We start from the raw sequence: 16,843 nt of genomic DNA, 5'->3' as shown, positions 1-16,843 counted from the left end.
GGAGGGGGGAGGAGGGGGGAGGAGAAGGAGGAGAAAAGGAGAAGGAAGAGGAAGAAGGAGAAGAGGAAGAAATATAAATGGTCAACAAATATATGAAAAAATGTTTAACATCTCCAACTGTTCCTAGCTTTTAAGAAGTTAGTAGGAAGCTTCCATTAATGATCTCAGCTGCTAGCACACTGAAGTAGATAATTTACAAGAGAATACATGGAAGGTGCTGAAAAACCTCAGATCTATTTTCTGGGAAAATCCACACACTTTTCTGCTGCTATTATAATGGCTTCTACTTCTCTTCTGCCTTCCACATCTTGCATGAAAGCCTCTCATTTGTGGACTCCATCCTGAAAGCCTACTGGCAAGGGCTTCTGAGAAAAGTAGCTAGATTTCTAGTCCCTCAGGAGCAGGGATATCATATAAAGAATTAGGGATAAATACCAATTGCCAAAATAAAATCATCCAACACAGAACCCCCAACTCCTCTTACTTTCTAGTACACACTATCTTTTTTCCATATTTTTATTGGTACATTATAATTATATGTAATAGTAGGAATCATTATTGCATGTTCATACATGTACACAATATAACAATATCATTTGACCAATCTGATTTCCCCCTTTCTCTCCCCTCCTCCCTCCCTCTGGTCCCTTTCCTCTACTCTACTGGTCTTCCTTCAATTTTCCTTAAATCCCTCCCACCTTTCTTTTCCTTTTTCCTGTCTGGCTTCCATATAGGAGAGAAAACATACAAACCTTGACTTTTTAAAAAAAAAATTTATTGTTGGTTGTTCAAAACATTACATAGTTCTCGATATATCATATTTCACACTTTGATTCAAGTGGGTTATGAACTCCCATTTTTACCCCCTATACAAATTGCAGAATCACATCAGTTACAAGGGGGAGAAATGAATGACTTTTAAAATTTGGCTTATTTTTTTAAATGCTCTAAAGTTCCATCCACTTTCTTGCAAATGACATAATTTCATTCTTCTTTATGGCCAAATAAAACTCAACTATATATGTATACCACATTTTCTTTATCCATTCATCCATTGACAGACACCTATGCTGGTTCCAGAATTTGGCTATTGTGAATTGTAGCATCTGCTATTCTTAAGACTATAACCAATATTGTATAGACTTTAACAAAATGCAATTGATCTATACATAAATAGTTTGTGCTTTTTTTCTAACCTAAATTCATTGTTGTGTCCATATAACTATTAAATCTATAAGTTAATTTTTATGGCAATAATGTTTTTTATTTAATATATTTAAGCACCCTTGAGTTTTCATGCAAACATGTTTCTAAAATTTTTCCTGCTATAAAAAGCAGCTATTTTATATAAATAGCTACTTTTTCTCTTTTAAAGTTAATTCTTAAGTGTTATTCTGCAAATGAATTAGTGAGTCAAAATGCATAATCCATTCCTTAAAAGTTATTGACATGTTAAAGCTAATGTAGAATAGTAAACTGTACTAATAAACATTATGCAGTGTAATCTTACACCATATGGCATTAATCAGTGTGTTACTAGCTTTTGTTTTCCTCTGGGTACATAAGGGATTAAAAAGTACAGCTTCACACTAAGACATCTGGCTTCAGAACAATTTAAGTCACAAAGCAATATACATTTTTTTTTTTGCTTTCTCACCCTTCTTTCCTAAGTCTTACAATCCCACTCAGAATTTTTGTCTAATCCCTCAAAAAAGTCCTTCTGCCAAACTTTTGATTACTCCTACCCTGCCGGTATAACCTCATGTTGAACTTCCTATCATAGAATGGGAAGGGTCTCTGGTCAGCATAGGCCACATCTCAGGAGTCTTAAAAGGCTCTGGGAGTGGGTCCACACTCCAAAACTGCTGTTTTCCTGAAAGAGGGCCAGCCCTCCCTGTACCAGGACCTCTGAGAAGAATAATTAGATCACCACCACATCTGTACTTCTACATGGAGCTCTCTCTCCTTCAACTCTTGACTTCTTCAACTGCCCCCCACCCCCACCACTTTTGGTTGCCTGCTTTCAAATCCCCTCAGAAGGTCAAGACTTTGGTCATGATTTGAAGCCATGTTTGAAAGTCACTTCCTCTAAGAGGCCACTCTGATTTCCCAAATAGAAAACATTTAACTGCAAAACTGTTGAGGTATTTTATCTCTACTCCTTTCCATATAACTTTAATTTTTTTCTCATTTGTAAAGTGATTCATACTCATTGTAGAAATGTTGAGTAATATGGAAAAGATTAAAGAAAAAAATCACTCTTAATCCCACAACACACCAAGAAAATCATTGTTAACATTTTCTCATGTTATCTCCATAGATTTTTCAATTATTTTTAAAAAATAATTGAGAGCATACTGTGGATACAGTTCCTTTTTTTACTTAACATTTTAACATGAGCATATTTTCACGTTGTTAATTTTTTGATGTCTCATTTAAACAGGAATGTAAATTCCATTGTGCAGATGTACTATAATTAACTAATTCTCAGTTGTTTGATATTTGGATTTTTTTCCAATTTTATACTATTATACATAATACTATGAGAAACATCCTTAATAATAAATATTTGCCTACATTTCCTTAAGATAGTTTCTAGAAGTGGATTAAACAGTGGATTAAACAATGCTTTCATTTAACAATTACAAAACATAAGAATCCTCTCCCAAGAATAATACAATCAAACATATAAACACACTTTTGCATACACTTGAAGGACATTCATCTGAAATCCATGTGTGAATTTTCTAGGGGTCCAAGGATCCTTAACATATGCATTTTTAAATAACTAGGTCAATGCATATGAAAATTTTATAGATACTACTATTTCTAATTTTCCAGAAACATCTGTCTGTCTCACTTGTATGGTACAGATACTGCTGTCTATCTTTTAGAATTGTTATTTATGCCTTATTACCTCTGTTAGACTATAAGCTCTTTGAGGGAAGGGTCATGCTTGATTTTACTCTGAATTTTCAGGAAGACTAAGCAAAGTACCTAATCTACAATAGATGCTCAGTAAAAGGTTACTGAATCAATAACTGAATTTCAAAGTCAGCAAATCCAAGGGAAAAGAAGTTCCAAGTTTAATTGCTAGAAAGTTATTTGAGGGATGGTTCATACCCATGATGGAAGGCACCAAAAGATGGTCACTGGATCCTTCACCAAGCCTATTAAGCAGATGCCACATTGGGACAGTGATGCAAATAAACCTTCAATTGCTATATATCCCATTTTCTGCAGTGTGGAGTGTGGTTATTGCCTATATCTGTGATACTGAGGACTCTTGCATCAGCCACTGAACATCAATACTGAAAAATAACATACCACAATGACCTGTTAATTCTATGATTAAAATTATATGTGTCTTATTACCAACCCCCAGTTAACTTCTTGCATAATGCAAATTTTCCAAGCTATCTGGAAGGGAGCAGATACTGTGTGACAGGCATGCTTAGTGGCCTATCTAATAGCCACTCCTCTCCTCTATGAGAAGAGATCCCAGTTTGCCTTGGTTTGGAAATGTGCACAAGCTCAAAGGGTGACTATGATTAATGAGACACCAGTTGAGACAATTTCATTTCCCTTTTCCAGGTACAGATTTACTTCACATAAGGACTGTTCAGTTAATGACTTTTTGTCATAACAATTCTTGAAATGTACCATTTTTTGAACAATGACTCCCTTTTGTTCTCTAATATATTGACTTTTTCATTCCCAAAATATACTAAACAAATATGCTATAAGAAGTGATATGACATCATTTCTGTTTCAAGCTATGTCATGCTCACCAATTTTTCTTGACACACATTTATTTGTCAGAACATATCATATGGAACAAATTTGAATTGAGCATCTTGTTTGAATGAGCCCAAAATGTTCTGCTTTGCATATAGATGCCAAGTGAGAGGGATGAAGAAAGATCACTTACATTTCCTTAGTCTTTATGCATGTGCAACAAAACATTCTCATTAGCTTTCATTTTGTCCTAAAGGTGATTTCGAAGCTATGACTTTATATTTAAGTGCAATTAGATACAAAATAACAATGAACCCCCTCCCCAAAGCTGAAAATCCAATAAAGGAAATAGTGTAGATGAGAGAATTCAAAAAATGACCCCTTACCCTCTCCTCCAAAAAATCACTATAAGAACTATTTCCCTTCATTATGTTACACTTCGTGTACAAACTATATTTATTTACTTTCAAATTATTCTTAACTTCTTATATAAATTTATTTTCACTGTTCACTTGATATATTTTTTATCTGTGAAAATTATTTGGATATCTTGGGTAGACACAGAATGCATTATAATTTTTCCTATAAAAATTAATGGAATTTTAGAAAATAACATCTTTACTCTTCTTAGCAAGGATTTCAAAAATAAATTTAATTAATTAAGTGAAGGATGGGCATACTTGCTTCTCAGCTGTCCTCCGTCAACCGTTTACAGATAGGAATAAAATGAGAATCAGATTTGGCCAAAGAAAGGTAGTTTCCTAGGGAATCCTGGGAAAGATTCTTCTCCTCAATACAAAAAGAACACTTTCTCCCTTCCCTGTCTTCCTATTCTAAGTTTTAAAGTATTTTAAAGATTGGTTTGTGTAGAGCAATGGCAGCCATCCTGTGAATTTGAGGGAGAAAATGTTAGGAGAATAACAAAATGCAAACCCAGTTCCCTCACCTGGTAGAGTCAAAGAAAAATCTTAGAATTTCTTCCCTCAGTCATCTTGTTACATACAGTTTTTATTTAAAACAGTGTTAGTCAGGTTTCCTGTTACATGAACCAAAATATTTATAAATGATTCCACATTCACCCTCTACTCTTAAAAGTAGAAAGGCATTAAATAATAGTAACAATGCCTTTCACCGTGTACTGAGATCTTCAGTGTCAGAGTGCTCTCATGTGTTGATAGAAGTCTTCCTTTTACCCTGATCCCCTCTGGCTTTAACTTCTGTTCCCACAGGTCTTTGGTATCTCCTTTATTATCTTTCCTTTCATTCTTGAAGCTCTGCTCTGTCCTAACTTGTATGTAGATCTAAAAATGTCCACTCCCTGAAGACATTTGTGTGTGAAGCTTAATGCACTTAAGGTTTGAGTTTATATTGCAAAAGGCCAAACAGCTTAAAATTGAATATCAGACATTTTTATCTTTATAAAATATGTAGGCCACCTTCCATGTTGTTTAGCCATGCTGTTTATATTCTAAAGTTTCTTGTATACACAATTTGGGGATTGTCATCTCAGGGTTCTCCTGAAAATTCTATTCCCCTCATAATATTATGCAATAATATTTAGCTGTCTATATCTCTGCCAAGAACAGCAGCCACCACCACATCTAATTATTATATACTTTATTACAAAATGGGCCAAATACTCCATTGGCAGAGGTTTTGAAATATTCATCTTAGTCTCTTCTTCCCACTACAGTCCATGTGGTGAAAAGGGAACAGAGATTCAGTTCTTCATTGCTATCAATATGCCACCACTTTGGAAGGCAGAGGTGGATACAGTCAGCTTTAGGGGGGGAATGAAGAGAAGGGAGGGGCAATAGGAATAGGAAAGACAGTAGAATGAATCTGACACAACTTTCCTATGTACATATACAACACAATGAATCTCCACATCATGTACAACCACAAGACTGGGATCCTAATTAGAGCAAGATAGACTTCATGTTTGTATAAATATGTCAAAATACATTTTACTGTCATATATCTAAAAAGAACAAATAAAATTTTTAAGAGAACACATTTTGATAGTGTATTGGAAAAGAGCACAGAATTGGAACTTGAAAGATGTAGATTTTTTTTCCAACTAAGCTTTATTATTTACAAGTATCTCAGGATTCTAATGTCCTCATATATAAAAATATGGAGGGGGGATACATTAAAGAACATCTGGGATCCCATTCATCTAGCCATTTATAGATCAGGAATCTGGGCCTGACTACCTAGATGAGGCAATATTTAAATTATCACATGGTGAGTTTTTATTTCTTTCTAAGGTTAATTATACACTTGATATTTTGGTCATAGGCACTATTTCCTTTCTTTGCTTCCAAAGTTACAGTAATCTTAGCACTGACAATGCAAGAAAAAAGAACAAATAAAAGGTATTGAAATTCAAACTGGATAAACATATACTTGAACATGTGGGGGAGAATGTACAGGGCTGTTAATTGGGGCTTTGTAAACAGTGAAATAATTTAAATATCTATTACTAGATCAGTTTACCATTATCTATTATGAGATCAGTTTTCTTACTATGGATGGCTAGGCAACAATTAGACAGATCTTCATGTACTGATTGAAAACATGTATATATAATCTTGGTATGCCTTTCATATTTTTTTGTGTGTAGATGCGTATATATTTATATAGGTATATAAACACATATATATTTGTATATATCTGAGTACACATATATCTGTGTAGTTATAGAGCTCAACAGCATGTAAATTATTTTGTTACTGATTGAAAAATATATTTTGCTTGACTACATAAATATTCTATATATAGCTATATTCTATATATACATCTCTCCATATATGCCTATATTCTCCATATAATATAATATAGACAGAATACACAAAAGACTGATAGCAGTGGTTGCCTTATAGGAAATAAAGGTCTGGGGAGAAACTTATCTTTACCACCTACTCTTTCGTATCTTTTAAAATTCTAATTATATGTATGCATTGTCTGTTAAAATATAAGATAAATGAATTTTTAAAGACTACAAATTATTTTTTTAAAAATACAGAATAAAATGAGGTATGGATGTTATTGGTGGATTTCAATTGAACACCCTCTCCCCATCCTAAACTAATAATAGTCCTCCGTGTCCTAACTAGACCTAGAGAAGATTATATGACCTAAAGTTGTTAATGATAAGATATACTGTTTTATAACCTTCTACCTGAGCCTCTCCTTCCCATACTCAGTCACTAGACTTTAGGTACTGTATTTTGAGCTCATTATGGAAGAGACTGGGTTCCCCTCTTGGGACTATCAGCCATCATTGGATGGCTACTTCTGGACATCTCTGAATTTGGCCTAAATGAGAGGCCATCCTGAATTCATGGTAGAAATTGAATGGATACTGGAGTCAGATTCTCCTGGCTTAGATCACCATATCCACCTCTTCCCCACCCCACCCCAATACTGGGATGTAACCCAGGGGCTGAGCTACATTCTCATCCCTATTTATCTTTACATTTTGTGATAGGGTCTAATTTGCCTCATACTTGCAATCCTCCTGTCTAAGCCTCTCAAGTAGTAAGGATTACAGCTGTGTACCACCATATCTGGCTCAGATCTACTTCTTAATAGTCATATGCTACTGAGGTTCCCTAAGCTTCGAGTTCTTCTTTATAAGAGGAGGTGATGCTACCTTCTTCAAAAGAGTGTCGTGAGATTTTAGTGAATTAGCAATACACATGTTTGGGTCTGAAAAAAATATTCATCTCTCTCTCTCCCTGCCTCTTTACTTGCTTCACTTTCATTCATTCACTCTTCCCCTTGTGAATTTCATAATGGCATTCAAATTGATGTTTCTTAAAGATTTTTTCTTTTTAAAATTTTATTTATTTCATATATGCATTATAATTATACACAATAATGGGATTAATTATGTCATATATATGCACATAACATAATTTTCTCAATCTCCTTTTTCAATACATTCCCTGTCCCTTCCCTCTTCCCTCCCCCATCTACTTATTCTATTCTACTGATCTTCCTTCTATTATTATTATTATTATTGTTGTTGTTATTATTATTATTTTAATTAGTGCATTATAACTATATATGTGTGTATATGTAGATATACATATAGATAGATTCATTGTGGTTTATTTGTACATGGACATAACATAGATTTAATTCCCCAGTAATTCCCTATACTCTCCCCCTCCTCCCTCCCTATCACTTTCCTCTACTCTATTGGTCTCCCTTCTATTTTCATGAGATCCTTTTTATTAGTATACATTCTCTCTCTCTCTCTCTCTGTCTCTCTCTCTCTCTCTCTCTCTCCCTTCTTCTCCCTCTCTAACTTCCAAATAGAGAGAAAGCATTCGACCCTTGACTTTCTGAGTCTGGATTATTTCATTTAGCATGATGTTCTCCAATTCCATCCATTTGTCAGCAAATGACATAATTTCATTATTCTTTATGATCAAAGAAAACTCCATGGTGTATATATACCCAATTTTCTTAATCCACTCATCTGTTGATGGGCACCTAGGCTGGTTCTATAACTTGGCTATTGTAAATTGCACTGCTATAAATATTGGTGTGCATGTGTCACTATAGTATGCTGATTTTAGTTCTTTTGAATAAATGCCAAGGAGTGGGAGAGCTGGGTCATATGATGGTTCCATTCCTAGTTTTTTGAGGAATCTCCATAATGCTTTCCATAGTGATTGTACTAATTTGCAGTTTCACCAATAATGCATGAGTGTACATTTCCCCCTACATCCTCACCAGCAATTATTATTGTTTGTGTTCTTAATGATTGCCATTCTAGCTAGAGTGAGATGAAATCTCAACGTAGTTTTAATTTGCATTTCCCTGATTACTAAGGATGTTGAATACTTTTTTATATATTTGGTCCATTTGTATTTCTTCCTTTGAGAAATGTCTGTTTAGTTCATTTGCCCATTCATTGATTGGAATATTTTTAATGTTAGGTTTTTTGAGTTCTTTGTATATTCTGGATATTAATCCCATCACAAGAGTAGCTGGCAAAGATTTTTTTTTTCCATTCTGTAGGCTCTCTTCATGTTCTTAATTATTTCCTTTTCTGTGCAGAAGTTTTTTAATTTGATGGCATCCAAATTATTGATTCTTGGGTTTGATTTCTTGAGCTTTAGAAGTCTTATTAAAGAAGACAGTGACTTCACCAATGTGGAGTGTTGACCTTATGTTTTCTTCTAGAAGTTTTAATGTTTCCAGTCTAATTCCTAGGGTTTTGATTCACTTTGATTTTACTTTTACACAATTTATCCATATGTATATGCAGTTCTATTGAATTTAGGACCAAAAACGCTGGTAGTCTGCTTCATTCTTAATGTTCCAAATTATTTACACACACATGAGTTTTTCATAACTTTTCTTTGTTGCCTTCAGTTGGAGCAACTACTGTGGACCTATTTTTCAAATAGAAAAGACAAGTGGCAGGAAACCAGTTCATGATGATTTTTTAGAGCCAGACTGGGAGCTCAAACTTCTGGTGCTATGTCATCTTCCCCACAGTAAAAACATCCTCTTTCCATTAAAAAAATACCTTTCACTTTGTCTACACCAAGAACTATTCTCAAATATTTTCACACCTAAGAAGGAAATGAGCAAGAGCATATAATAGGAAAATAATCTCTTAGGCATGTAAGAATATGAGAGCTATTGTGGTTTTTCAAAAAGCACACTTAGATGAATATGACAGAAGTTTTATTTGATTATGAATCAGGACCTTGAGGCAGTACATGAGTAAGAACTTCTAATTCTTGTGGGTAAGATTAATGCATCTCAGGAAGAAATGTATGGGTTGTTCATATAATCAATCAACAAATATTTGAGTGCCAATTATGTATAAGGTGCTGCGTGTCTTTTAGCTCCTTTGGACTCTGAGGAAGAAAAAGGGAGGACCATAAACTCAACCTGGGATCATAGAATGAGGATTGAGCCCCCAAATAAGAAAATGGCTTCATTCAGTACAAGTTCCTATGACTTTTTTTCTAGTATGACCCAATTTCTTCATCTTAAAAAATGAAAAGAAATACAGAGACATAGCTAGAGTCTTATACTTCTGAGGAGTTTTACTTGACAATGTCATTAAATTCAACAGATACTTTCCTGTTATCCTCTTACTTGACTTCATAAAAAGTATTTGATACTAATGGCCATTCACTACTTTTTAAAAAATATTAACTTATTTTGGCTTCAAGAAAATAATGCTCTTCTGGTTTTCTTCCTACCTTTCTGAGATCTTTGTCTCCTGGGTAGGTTTGTCCTCCTCACCCAGCTATTAGATTTGGGATTCCTCAGTCCTTTACCCTTAGCCATTGTCCCTTCCCAGTCTCCCTAAAAAACTCTCATCTACACCTGTATTACAGATATTTATATGAAGATAGCTCATAAATTTCTATCTCCATCCTACACTTCTCTAGAACTACTACCAACAGCCTACTTGACACCTCTTCATGGATGGTTCAAGGGCACCCCAAATTAAGCAATTCCAAACCAAACTCATGAGAGTCCAAAACAAACCTGGTCTTTATTCATTGTATGTTCTCTATTTTGGTAAATTGCACCATCATTCATCCAAGGGATGCAGAATTGAAGCCAGTTGTTGTTCTTGGTATCTTTAACATCTGCCTCCCACTGAAGCCTCATAACCAAGCATTATCAAGTCCCGTTGCATTTCCTCCTATCTCTCTCTTTTATCCTTCAACTTTTCCCAATCCAGCTAGTACAAGCTACCATTATTGTTCACATCAATTACTAGATCCTCCAGTCTGTTCTCCACATCCTACAGCAAAATCATCTCCTTCAAGTGTTAATGTGAGCATATTAACTCCCCTACTCATATCTCCAGTTGTATATAAAGTATGTTGACACCCAATTTGTGTCTTCATACATGTACTTTGGATAATGATGTCTATCACATCCCACCATCTTTGCTAATCCCCTGCCCCCTCCCTTTCCCTCCCACCCCTCTGCCCTATCTAGAGTTNATATATATATATATATATATATATTAATATATATATATATATATATATATATATATATATTACCTTATATGGAAAAAAGCGACTTCATAGATGTGATTATGGTAAGGATCTTGAGATGGAAAGACTGTCCTGGATTATCTAGTGCACTTATTGTAATCACAAATGTCTTATAAGGGAAAGAGAGTCAGAGACAGAGATATATTAATGGAATCAGAGGTCAAAGAGAAGAGGTATTTAAACATGCTATGTTGCTGGCTTTGAAAATGAAGAAAAGAACCATGAGCCAAGGTGACCTCTAGAAGAATAGGTGGTCTCTAGAATCTGAAAAATGCAAGGAAGTGGATTCTCCCCTAGAGTTTCCAAAAGGAATGCAGCCCTGCCAAAATCTTGATCTTAGGACTTCTGACCTCCAGAATTATAAGATAATAAATCTGTTGTCTTAAGCAACTAAATTTGTGATAATTTGTTACAGCAGCAGTCAGAAACTAAAATACCTTTCTTCTCCATCTAATTGATTGCTACATTCCTTCAGGGAGGCCTTCTCCACATTTTGACCAGGTCAGAAATACAAGCCCCCTTAACTAAGCATGTCCTTACAGCTCTTGTCACAGTTGTATGGTTGTTGACAGCCCAGCTAAAAGCTCTGTGAAGTTAGAAACTATATCTACTTTTGCCTATCAGTATATTCCCAACACCTAGCTATGTCTGTTATATAATAATATTTAGTATTAATTTAAAAGAAATAATATTACAAAGTTCTATAAATCTCTAAAAACTGATTTTTGTCATAAGATGAAGCAAAAGAGACATGCTACACATTAGGGATAGGTATTAAAATGCATCAGAACTAAACAGCTTCCAACAAACAACTGTGTCTGGAACCTTTCAAATACACCTTTATTTCTTCTAAAAATTGGGGTATTTTTATCAGAACTCTGCTTGTGACATTCTTCAGACCAAAATCTAGTACCTTGTGTCATAAGTCCTTTTACAGTTTACAATTAAACATCATATTTTTTGTTACTTAAAGAATCTTTTGAGCTGGATTCTACTGAATGTCTTAGTAGTTTTATGCATGGAAACCAATGCTCGAAGGAATTAAGTGAATTTTTCAATGAATCACGATTCCCAAGAAACAAAGGTAGATCTCAAATTGAGCTATTTTGATTATACATGCAGCATGATCCCCAGTGCATTGTACCCCATATTAGGTTTTTGCCTCTGTGGATTTAGCAAGTTTCTTCATTTCAGTGTTGAACATGCTATTGATAAATGCTACCCATATCTTAAGCAACTTTTGAATAAACTGGTATTTGTCACAAAGACATTAAGATTATTATGGGCAAATTTGTTATGTCTCAACTGCTTGTATTTAATGCCTTTGGAGAACAGAGATTAGAAGAAGGTAAAAATATTGGAAATAATTCTAGGGTATGACTGTAGGAATGTACAGCTAATGTGGAGAGAGACAAAGTTGAAAGATGGAAAGTCAAGGTACAGAAAGGCAGAATATTGGAAGTTATTGACGTGGAATGGAATTCCCCAAGAATCATAACAGGAGCAGTGTTAGAGCAACAGTGAGGGAGAGCTAAAATCTTAGAGAAGGGGGGAAAATGACAACAGATGGCTATAACAAGAAGAGCAGTAGGTGAGATAGCATGATGATCTAAGATTCAAAGATGGGAAGAGAGACATGGTATTACTAACAGGACTATAATGTGGTCTTGGAAACTAGAAATGAACCAAAAGAAAAAAGCACCCATCTCACCTTCCAGTCTAGGGTTATGAGAAATATGGAAGAGAAAATAGCCAGCACCTCAGAAACTGGCAGGAAAAGCTGTGTTCTTAGATTTCACATAGAGTATGACAATAAAGAACACATTCAGAGAAGAAATTTAGGTCAGAGAGAATTTTGGTGGTGACTGAATAATAGTTCCCATGGGTATAGTAGAAAAGTTTGAACTGGGAAAATTTGGACAAAAAAAAAGGTCAGAAAGAGGGATATGACAATCTTGGTTGTTAACCTGACTGGATTGAGAGGTACCTAGAAAACTGGTAAAAATACACTTTTGGATGTTTCTGTTTCCAGAGATGATTGACATGTGGATCAGTGAACTGAGGTGCCCTGAATGTGGGCAGCACAGTCCAATAATCTGTGGGCCAGGATGAAACAAAAAGGAGAAGCTCTACCAACTTCGCAAGCTTGATTCCTCTTGAGTGGGTGTTTTTGTTTGTTAGCTGTTGCTATTGCCTATGGACATTAGACTCCAGCTTCTGCAGCCTTTGAAGGTAGACTTGCACCAGTGACTTTCCTGGGCCATCAGCCTTGGATTGGGGCTGCCTTATTTATTCCTCTTGTTCTGAGACTCAACTTCTTGGACTGAGCAGGTACTGGTTTTCCTAGCTCTCCAGCTTACAGGCAGCCATTGTAGGACCATCCAGCCTCTGATCATGCAAGCCAATCTAATAAATCCCCTCTTATAATTATCTATACATTTTGTTGGTTTTTTCCTCTAGAGAACATTGGCTAATACAGGGGGATTATGTCAGATAGTCACCAAAGATTCCCCAACAAGTCCTATGTACTCTCCCCTTAGATCAGTATTTCCTATTAACCAATAGAATACTTCTTTCCTGGGAATGCTCCCTTTGAAACTCAGTCATCATTTTGTGAGAGATTCAAGCCATAAAGAGAGGCCACATGGAGGAAAAATAAAAATTCTGGTCAACTTCCCACTGGTGCTTTTTACCAAAAGCCTGCATTAATTGCCAGCCATGAATAAGCCATCTTGGACATTCTAGTCTACTCAAGCATTCAGATAACTGCTGCCCCAGGCGACATAAGCAAAAAAAAAATCCAATTGAACCATTCACTTATTGTATCATGAACAATGAAATGGTGTCTGAAGCCACTATATTTCTGAGTGGTTTGGCTATTGTGGATGACTGAAACAGGGATGCACAAAGTCAGGTGAAGACTGAGGTAGGTAGGTGAGGGATGACCAAAGAGTTTGGGGTTTCATTTACAACATACATCATCACAGATAATAAATTTTTCCCCTGGGCAACTAGAAGAATGGAATTGCTTTGGGGAATGTACCTCCTCACTGTAGCCTCTGCACTGATTCATATTACAATAATGATTTATGTTTTGCTGCAGGACATATTCTCTGCCACTGAAACATGCACATACTCGAGACACAGAGTTTCAATCCTGGATCTGAAGAGGAGGTCTCCAGATGAATTGTAATTTCAGGTTGAACTTTAAAAGTTATTTCTACTTTAGAGGTGTCTTGATCTAAAACCCATCACCCAAACACTCAGGAATTAGGACTCTGCCTCCCCCTTCATGTATGATTCTCTTCCATGAAGGAGATGCTCTGAGTGGCTTTCAGGTTAATATGAAAGAAGCTTGAAGCTGCAAATGAATTAAGTAACCATGACAACAAAAAGGGAAGAAAACAAAACAATTATGCCTATGCAAATTCCTTCCTGAACCATCAAAATGAAAGAGAACATAGCTGTCAACAACAATGTCTTATGGCCAATGACAAATGCAGAATTAGTTAAAGCCACTGGCATCTGTTGGCACAGCTATAATCAGGAAAAAAGGTAGGCCTTCACAACTCACTCTCCATGTTCATATTCACAATGTGATGTGTGGGGTGTGTTTTAGTGTATCAGTGACTTTCAAATAAAATATATTATATTTTAACGAATTATCTTTGGTCCAAACCTCCTGGGACTTTTGCTCTAGTGGCACCACTAAAGCCCTTAACTCATCAAATTCCAATCTGCATGAGGTAGAGCAGTGCTTCTCCAACTGTAATAAGTGCATGATTCACCTGGGCATCTCATTAAAATGCAGAATCTGATTCAGTGGTTCTGTAGTGGGCACAAGACTCTTCATTTCTAATAAGCTCCTCCAAAACCCACATTGAGAAGGGACAGTGTTAAGGTTAAGAGTATGCATTCTGCATTCACACCACCTGATTTCAAGGCCTGACCCTGTATATTAGCTCTGTGACCTTTGAGAAGTTACCTGGCCTTCTTGCACTTCTTTATTCATAAAATTTGGATAATAAAAATGACAAAAAAATAGTGTCTACCTACAAAAGTTATTGGGTGACCTAAAGGAGTTTATGCATTTAAAATGTTTAAGTAAGTAGTACTTGACATGTCATAAGAACTCGATAAATATTAACTACTGTAATCTTCTTATGTCTTACCTGCTAATGGAACATTGTTTATATACTGGGACTGTATATTCCGTGTTTAACCAATTAAGTCACAAGTTTTCATTTCTGTGAATTTTTCAATGAAATTGACATGTGTTTCTGGGTGTGGTGGTACATACCTGTAATCCCAGTGGCTAGGGAAGCTGAGGCAGGAAGATTGCAAGTTCAAAGCCATCCTCAGCAACTTAGTGAGCCCCTAAGCAACTCAATGAGACCCTGTCTCTAAATAAAATATAAAAAAGGGACTGGGTATGAGGCTCAGTGGTTGAGTGCCTCTGTGTTCAATCCCTGGTACCAAAAAAGAAAAAGGAAAAAGAAAGAAAGAAATTGACATGTGCATTAAAATAGATTTAAAATCATAATCTAGAGCTTATATATCACATATTTTACTGCATATATATGAAAGACATATTTTTGAGTGCTCTAATCATTCACCTATTACATTTCTCAAAAGAATAGAACTCTTGAATCACAGCCTCTGGGACAGGAGTCCCTGTGTTTCTCCTTCACTAGTAAAGCAATAAATCTTTTTCCTTTTCCTCAAAACTGTTTCCTTGCTTTTGGCATCTGGGACAAGAATCAAGCTTTCAGTAACAAAATTGGCAACCCACATGGGACCTGAGAGCAGCCCCCACTCCAGCTTTCTTGGGCAGGCCTGGCTCTCCAAGGAACCCCACTTCCATGCTAAGGATTGAAGGTAGCTGATAAACTTGTTGAGAGCCAAATGCAGGAGAGTTAGGAGTTGAGTTGCTCCATCATGGTCCACTTTGAGATAAAGAATACTAAACTCAGTAAAGTTGGGACACCCTTGGCCATCTGCATGATCCATGCCCTATGTATGCCTTGTCCAGTCACCTGCCATCTGCCATTGTGGACCTCTGCACTGCTCTGATACTGAATACCCTTAACTGTCAATGCTCCACCTGATAGAGAACAGGACTTTAGGTTACTTCCCCAATTTTGCCCTCTTTCATCAGGAAGCAACTTGGAGATGTTGTTACCTATTTTCCATAGAAATGGAATGTAGAAACTGATAGTGGGGAAATGTAACAGAGGTCCACTTTATGCTTTGAATATAGCCCTTGATGCTCTGCCAATGCAACTTATTTTTTAAGTGGACATGTTTCTTTCTATTCTTCTCTCCCTGGTCCTCCTTAATCTCTCCCCCTGCCTAATCACAGGGGAAATAGGATTACCTTTCTTTCTGATCCTAGACAGAGTTATCTGTCCTTGAGTACACACTCAAGGAATGAAGTAATCCAGACTTTGGGGATGGTACCAGATCTCAGAAATGACTATCTCCCAAATTTACAAGTGAATTTACAACTTCAACAGAGAACACGTGGAATGTAGCCTTTGAATCACCTCTTTAAAAGCCCCATGTTCCTGCTGATCGGCAGAATCACAGCCTCTGAGACAGAAGTCCCCTGTGTTTTTCCTTTGTCAGCAAAACAATAAATCTTCTTTTTCCTTTTTCTCAAAAAAAAAAGAATAGAACTCTAAAAAGATAATATTCATTTAAAAATTGCCATAAGTGATATACTTATTACTCAACTTTAAGTCTTATAGGTGTGCCACATCTGGGACAATTGGACTTAACTTTAATCATAGATATTATCACAACTCTGTAAGAAAATTGGCTCCACTTTACAAAGAAGAAAATGAAGGTTTACTGAGGTCACAGAGCTATAGTAGTGTTTGTCTGATTCCAGAACCCACAACATCTATGTTGTGCCTGTCAAGAAGGAAGGAACTAACTATTCATGACCATATACCAAAGGAGCTAGTGTAAATGCTCACACAGTAGATGCTCAAAAACATTTGTTGAATGGATGACCCAGTGTAATAGGCATTTTTCCCTCTAAATTT

At 35.9% G+C, this 16,843-nt stretch overlaps 1 long non-coding RNA gene across 1 annotated transcript in view; it reads left to right on the top strand.

Moving 5' to 3' along the window:
* LOC125614118 overlaps positions 1-15,098 on the top strand; it is a 36,237-nt gene extending 21,139 nt beyond the window's left edge. The window contains exons 2-3 of the long non-coding RNA XR_007344759.1: positions 12,826-13,124; positions 13,897-15,098. This is a non-coding gene — a long non-coding RNA (uncharacterized LOC125614118). The remainder of the gene's footprint in view (positions 1-12,825; positions 13,125-13,896) is intronic.
* Positions 15,099-16,843: the final 1,745 nt, after the last annotated feature.

Source organism: Marmota marmota, unplaced genomic scaffold (assembly GCF_001458135.2).
Source record: "Marmota marmota marmota unplaced genomic scaffold, marMar, whole genome shotgun sequence".
Lineage (NCBI taxonomy): Eukaryota > Metazoa > Chordata > Mammalia > Rodentia > Sciuridae > Marmota > Marmota marmota.
This window is presented reverse-complemented; position numbering and strand designations above follow the sequence as displayed.